The sequence below is a fragment of the Silene latifolia genome, chromosome X (assembly GCF_048544455.1).
Source record: "Silene latifolia isolate original U9 population chromosome X, ASM4854445v1, whole genome shotgun sequence".
Lineage (NCBI taxonomy): Eukaryota > Viridiplantae > Streptophyta > Magnoliopsida > Caryophyllales > Caryophyllaceae > Silene > Silene latifolia.
The window spans coordinates 172132012-172139940 of NC_133537.1; the positions used below are offsets into that span (position 1 = coordinate 172132012).

General features: G+C 40.5%; 1 non-coding gene across 1 annotated transcript; it reads left to right on the forward strand.

Annotated features, from left to right (window-relative positions):
* The first annotated feature begins 7477 nt into the window (after positions 1 to 7477).
* On the forward strand, positions 7478 to 7584 carry LOC141625773 (small nucleolar RNA R71). The gene has a single exon (XR_012535533.1). It is a non-coding gene; the product is annotated as a small nucleolar RNA R71 (small nucleolar RNA).
* The last annotated feature ends 345 nt before the right edge of the window (positions 7585 to 7929 follow it).

Consider the following 7929-nt stretch of genomic DNA (forward strand, 5'->3'; position numbering starts at 1 on the left):
GACTAATGGGGTATTTATAGTGGGGATTAGGTACACAAATTAGGGTTTACTAAGGGCTTAAATGACGATTAAGTTCTTGAGGATTCGCTCCTCTCAGAAAACATGCGGTTCTCCATTTAGCCGGTCTTTCAAAAATATGCGCATCTTTCATGGAGCCAGAAGAGGACGCGTGGGTCTGTAACACAATCCGAGCGTCCAAGGGTCGGGACGAGCGGATTCTCAGGTGGTTGGACGAGCGTCTGGGTAGCTTGGACGAGCGTCCTGGGAGGCTTCTGGACAGGCGTCCCTATGGTAAAGACGCTCGGATTCTTGCAGTCTTGGACGGGCGTTCTGCCTGGTTGGACGAGCGGATCTTGTCCCAGCCATCCTTTTTCTTCTTTTCTTCTTTCTTCTTCCAATAATCCTCTGGGATTTTGTCGGGAATGCAAGGATCTTCTTCATCATTGCCCATGTACTACAATATGTACAAAGGACTTCTAGTCTTGTCTTCTCTTTGATGCTTGGTCATTAGATTCGATCAATTTAGCTCTATTTTGCCAAGAAAATTCAAGGTTTGCACTCCTCTCCTACCAAGGAAACAAAACGTCAAAGAATATGCAAAACAAAAGACTAAAGATAGTAAATGACTCAAATATGCACTAAAAAGCATAGGAACAAGGCTAATTCGGGGACTAAATATGCTCAAATATTGATCACATCAAATATACCCAAACCGAACCTTTGCTCGTCCCGATTAAAGAGGTGACAAAACTAGGCCCCTTATTTAAACTATCCTACTAGCATAGCCGATATGAGACAATTAGCGGGTCTCACTCCGCACCTTCAACTCACAACAAGACAACCATGAGGTAGGATGCCTTCTTGCAAGTCAAGGTGAGTCTTGCCAAAATGGCGACACATCCAATCATTAAAGCACATAAAATTACGTAATGGATGCATCTACAAAAGAATAGCCACTTTCCTCATCTAAGTGGCGGAAATTATCTAAAGGGGAAGCAATTCAAGGGTACATACTCCTTCATAGATGCAATTTCTTCAAACTACTAAGCCTAGGAGGATACCAATAAATCACCTCCAAGTTGTGTCAAACTAGGGTACCTTTGTCCTCAATCGTTAAATGCTTTCGTCAAGAGTAGACTCCCTATGGTGTTAGAAACACCGGAGGATTGTGGAATTCCCCCTCTTGCCTAGACAAGAAGAAGGGTCGTCCCCTCTCTACCATGCACACAAATGGATACGATGGATAAAGGGATCGATAGTATTTGAGTTTCATTTGGGAGTTTGCTTTTGTTGTTTGTTTTTCCCCCCAATTTCTTGTGGCATATAACATTTGAGAACAATTTCTTTTTACCATTTCTTTTGATTTTTGGCATTTCAATACTTGACAACTTTTCAACTTTTGCATTTTTCTTTTGAACATTTTCAAAGTCACCCCAATTTGTAACGAGGGTGCCTTATATTTGAAGCATATGAGTTTTGATTTTTGTTACTCCTCTTTTCTTTTTGATGCAATTTGCAAACTTTTTCTTTTCTTTTCGTTTCTTGAACTCAAATTTTTGAACAATTTCTTTTTGTGCCCATTCCCCTTGATGACAAAATGTATGGTAGAACATGAATGAATGATGGTTCCATGGTTTCAAAGGTCACCTTGGAATAAACGGTAGCCAAGGAGTTGTCACACCACAAGGTACTCTTGACTAGGCCTTAATCCATGGGTCAAAGGATACTAGCAGGACACATCCTAGGGTGTTTTACAAGTATTCTAACAAGAAAAGTCTTAAGAAGAAAAACTATCTACTAGGGCCTATATACACTTGTCAAGCTTCCCAAGTGGACGGTTTCACAAAATTTTTCTAACATGCAAACTATATGCCATGATGTAACTAACATATATACATCCGAATGCATATGCTTCTACCAACTAGTATGCCAAATAATCTAAATGCAAGTCCTAAATTCACATTGTTTATACCACATCAATCAAAATAAAGCCACTAGCCATTAACAAAAAGAGGAAAAAGGAGATTGGAAAGATCATATCATGCGGTCTTTAATATTCTCATGTCTCGGATGTGGCGTAGTCAATCAATGTGAACAAGGATGAACAAACACAATATATACAAGTCTACTCTAAAAAGGAATGAACATATTTTTGAATTTTTGAATTTTTCAAATTTTCAATTTTTTTTTGGATTTTTCGAAATTTTTGATTTTTTTGGATTTTGAATAAAAGTCAAGTTAGAATTCCCCATCCCCACACTAGTATGGGCATTGTCCTCAATGGCCAATACGATAGGAAATTATGCAAGTATGATGCATGATTTTTAAACTAAATGCAAATTATACTAAGCTACACAACATGATGCATGTGTTTTTGTTATGGCGGAGAGCATAATTTAAATTAGCTCCCGATGCATATGCATGGACTTCCCCAAACCAAAATAGACATTATTTCTAACGTCTTGAATTTCGGGGTAGTTCATGCAAATGGAATGCAATGCATGAAACTAAGGATTGTCATTTTGGATTTTACAAGTTGGGAACAATAAAAATGAACACCTTAATGAAGCCAAGGTGTTAGTCCTCCATGTTGTTAGGACTCCACAAAATAAATGATCAAAATAAAATAAAGAAAACAAAAGAAGTAGACAAACCATAAGAGAGGTGAAAGAATGTAGGAGCCTCCAAGGTTTGCTAATCCTCCATCATATCATCATTATCATCATCTTCCTCCATAGACATGGAATCATGTCCACTCCCGCTTCCACTTCCTTGCTCTTCCTCACTTTCCTCTTCCTCTTCTTGAGCTTCTTCTTCTTGAACACCTTCTTGAACCTCTTATTCTTCACCTTCTTCATCAACACCCTCATCATCAACATTCTCCTCATCAACATTCTCCTCTCCACCCGGTCTTCCACCACTAGAGGTGCTACGAAATAAAGCTTCCCCATCCGCCCAACTAGGCAAAGGACATGATGGATCAAGAAGTCCTTGCCTAGCTAGATGTAGGAGGGGCGGATATTGGGCCTTGTAAGCATCCACTTTATCATTGTAAGCTTGCTTGTGCATTTCCCTCATGAGTAGAGTCATGTAATCATTTCCTACCTCGACATCCTTGGGTTTGAATTCTTGATACTCAAATGGGTAGGGTGGTGTGATAATGGAGGAGGAGGGCTCGTCAATCTCGCGTCTTTGTTGTTGAATAATATACTCGGTTTACTCGGAGAGTGGAAGAAGGTAGTTTGGTCGGTGAGCATTCAATCGGCAAATCTTTGAAGGCAAGGTGAAGGATCTAGCTTCATTGTTTAACCACCCATATTTGGTGTCAAGAGAATCATGCTTGACCCATTGAAACTTGTGAATCATGGTGTCCATATCAATGAGATGGCCTCCTTTAACCGCCACGTAAGTGTTGTCTTTGTTGAAATTTGGGTTAAAGTGCTTGGCCAAATGGGTAACTAGTCCTCCATTTACAATGAAAGCGGTGCCCTCTTTACCATAATCGACATTAAGCCATCGTTCAACCAAAAGTCTTAGAGCATTATATAGCTTAGTAAATTCCCTTCCTATGTTCAAGGTCGACTCAAGAACAACACAATCGAGCTTGGTAAGATGATTAGTGCCATTTCTTGCTATCAAAGTATTCCCAATGACCTTATGCCACACTCTAATGCCCGGATGGTGGACTAATAGATCACGACAATCATAAAAGCGCACAAATTTCTTTCCGGAAATTGCCTCCCAAAGAGGAGCGGGGTCATACTTGTCGGGGATCTTTGTATATTTCGGGGTATTGCTAAGGCCTAAAATCTTACTCAATTCGCCATAAGTAATGTGTCTATCAACATTTGCAAGACGAAACTCGATGTGGGTTCTAGTCTCCACTCTTGTGACTTTCAAGGAACTTAAAAATTCCAAGGTGAGGGAGGGGTATGTCAATTCTTTCATGGTAAACAATTTAACCAATCCCATAGACTCAAAGAAGGTTTTGGTTTATTCAAGAACACCCAACTTTGACAATGCATCTTCACAAATAAACTTAGTAGGCATAATGGTCTTCTTAGCAAAGAGAACAAATTTATCCCTATGAGAGTCGGAAGTGAAAATTACCTCCGAATATTTGGATAATTGCTCAATGACTGGAGTTGTTGATGTTGTAGCTTCCATAGGGGGACCTTGTTGAACCTCCAACCTTGCCTCATGGACTACCAATGCCTTTGACAATTGCTTTGCTTGAAGAGCTTGTTGCCTTTTTGAAAGTGTCTTCTTTGGGGGTGCCTTGTTACCTCCTTTAGTTCTTGCCATTCTCCTTTGCTTGATTACATCAATGAAAGATTGAAATCTCCAATTTTTAGTTATGCCCAAATCGATTTGGGATGAATGTTGTTTTATATCCTAAAAATCGACTCAAAGGTTGAAGATTTTGGTGTTTGACTCAATTGTTGATGTAAAAGGAGTGATTAATTTTTGTTGTGAGGAAGTTTGGATTTGATTTTGTTGAATTTGGTTGAGGAAATTTGGTTTTGTTGATGTAGAGGATGAGGGTTTTTGGGGTTTTTGGGTTTTGGGTAGTGTTTGAATGTAGAAGAAATGAAAATAAATGAGGGAAGAGGGTTTAAAAGACCCGTTAAGTTTGAAACAGCAGGGGAGGACGAGCGGACCAAGGGTCGGGACGCTCGGATTCTTCGTGTTTTGTCTCAGGAAAAGACGCCACAGGACGAGCGTCTTTCAGCAAAGACGAGCGGATTTTTCAATTTGAGACGAGCGTCTTCCTGGACGGACGCTCGGATTCTTTTCCAGGGAGAAACTTTGAAATTCAACAGCAGAAAGACGAGCGTCTTTCCTGTAAGACGAGCGTCCAGAATCAGACGAGCGGATTCTCAATTGAGACGCTCGGATTCTGTGTCAGACCAGTTTTTTAAATTCTGCAGCTCAGCCAGACGAGCGGATTGTATTTTAGACGCTCGAATTCCTTGACGACGAGCGGATTCTCCTTTTGGCCGCTCGGATTCTTCCTTGACCACGCGGATTCAGGTCCATCCGTGGGTACTGCATAACCCGTATCATTTTCATTCTTCAATTCTCGTGTTCTTCATTGTAGGGGCACTACAAAGGTATGAATAGCCTAGGCAATTGCTATCCCCACACTATGGTAAAGCGCTACACATCAATAAAATCATAAGTCACTTCCTCACTTCTCTCAAAATGATGAATATTTTGATCAAGGCACAAAAATATAACTCCAAAAATGACAAAGAATGCAATGTAAAAATTGAAATGCAAGTTAGGGAGTTAGAATATTTACAAATGGTGGTTTACGGAGGACTCCACCAAACTCTCATCCAATGTGCGATGTCAAAGGGGCATGTTCAAGGTGTTGTTGATGTTACTCAAGACCTTGAAGAAGTAGTCGAAAGCTTGTTCATTGTGATGATAAAGATCCTCAATAGATCTTTGCACTTGTTGTTCTCCTTGATGGTCTTGATTCATATCATTACCAATGTAGGGATTGAATATCCCTTCGAACTCATCATCCCAAAGACCGCAAACTTCGTCTACTTGATCATTAAAAATTTCTTGAGTTGATAGAGACAACTCTCCTTCTTTCTTGTTTTGGCCAATGAGGCCATCCTCTTCACTCGTCATGGGTGAGCTTTTCAAGCTTCCAATGTTGCTATTCCCTTGCTCATTGAATGGAGCATCATCAATTTTCTTTTTCCATTGGAGTTCTGACTTCTTCCTATTATCCTTCTGGCTATAGTGATCAACCATAAAGCATGGTTCATGCAAACGGGGAGCTCTCATGGTCTTGTCCAGATTGAAAGTTATGGTCTCGTCTCCCACTTCTAGAGTAAGCTCTCCGTGCATCACATCTATCACCGCACTCGCGGTGTGCAAGAAAGGTCTACCTAGGATGATCGGAATATTGGAGTCTTTTTCCATGTCAACAATGACAAAGTCCACCGGGATGAAGAATTTGCCAATTCTCACGGGAACATCTTCCCATATCCCTAACGGTGTCTTCGTCGATCTATCGGCCATTTGGAGTGTGATGTTGGTACATTTAAGCTCTCCCATCCCTAGCCTTTTACTAACCGAATATGGCATAACACTCACACTTGCTCCTAGATCACACAAAGCCTTGTTGATCGTGGTGTCGCCAATGGTACACGGTATTGAGAAGCTTCCGGGGTCTTTAAGTTTCGGAGGTGAACTCCCTTGAAGGATTGCACAACTCACCTTAGTGAAGGCGATAGTCTCAAGCTTTTGGATCGACTTCTTTTTCGTAAGGATGTCCTTCATGTACTTTGCATAGGCCGGCTCGTGATTGATTAATTCCGTGAAAGGAATCGAGACTTCTAAATTCTTCACAATTTCCGTGAATTTTCCAAGTTGGTCATCAAACTTAGGCTTACCTTGACGACATGGGAATGGAAGTCTAATCACAATGGGCTCCTTCTCCTTGGCCTTTTCTTCACTTTTCTTTGAAACTTCTTCTTTTGTTGGTTCATCTTCCTTAGAGTTTTGAACAACTTTTTCTTTGTCACTAGCTTCCACAACTTCATCCTCAACTTTCTTCTTTGGTCCTTCATATCTCGTACCACTCCTCAAGTGAATGGCACTAACCGTTTCATGTCTTGGGGGATTATTTTGAGGTGGTAATTGTCCCTTTTGTCTTTGAGAGTTTGAAGATTCCAGTTGGGTCAATTGAGTTTCCAACATTTTTGTGTGGGCTAGGATGTTCTTGATGGTGATGTCTTTTACTTGGCTATCTTCTTGCATTTGAGTGAAAAATTCTTGTTGATTCTTTTGCATTTGGAGGACCGCTTTTTGAACATCAAAACCTTGGTCATTTTGTTGATTGTATGGAGTTTGATTTTGGTAACCTTGGTTTTGGTTGAAAAAGCGTCTTTGCATTTAGTTTCTCATGGGAGGTGGGGTGTATGTTTGTTGAGGGTTTTGAACATTTTGGCTTTTGTATGAGAGATTTGGGTGGAATTTGGTGTTTTCATTGTCATAGTTGGAATAAGGGGTACCACTCTTGTATGCTTGAAAAGCATTCACTTGTTCATTTGTTCCCCTACATTCACTTTGGTCATGTCCCAAAGTTCCACAATTCTCACATATCCCACTTGGGATTGATGAAGATGCTACCATGGCATTAACATGATGCTTTGGCGATTTTGAGGCATCTTCAAGTTTCGCCACAGCCTTCTCAAACTTCAAGTTGATGGTATCAATATGAGCACTAAGTTGAGCACCCAATTGAGTAATAGAGTCCACTTCATGCTTTCCTCCTCTAGTAGCCTTGCGAGGTCTACTATATTGTGAATTATGGACCGCCATTTCTTCAATCTTGTTCCAAGTTTGATTATCGTCAACTTCGGTGAACATACCATTTGATCCCATGTTGAGAATGTTTCTTGAGTCTTTATAAAGACCATTCCAAAATTGTTGTACCAAGAACCACTCGCTAAGTCCATGATGAGGACATGAGCGACAAATTCCTTTGAATCGCTCCCAAGCTTCATACAAAGATTCTTCATCCCTTTGCTTAAAACCCGTAATTTAAGCTCTTAGCATGTTAGTCTTTTCCGGAGGGTAGAATTTTTTGTAGAAAGCTAGAGCCAACTTCTTCCAAGAGTCGATTCCAAGAGTAGCTTTATCAAGGCTTTTCAACCATTGTTTTGCGGTGCCAATTAGAGAAAAAGGAAATAAGACCCATCGAATTTGATCTTGAGTCACACCGGTTTGTGAAATTGCATCACAATAGTCACAAAAAGTCTCCATGTGAGAGTGAGGGTCTTCACTAGGCATCCCCCCAAATTGGCTTATTTCGACTAATTGGATGAATGCGGATTTAGCAATGAAATTTCCGGTCAAGTGTTGTGGTGTGGGAGTACCATTGGGTAGGTTCTCCTCGGTTGG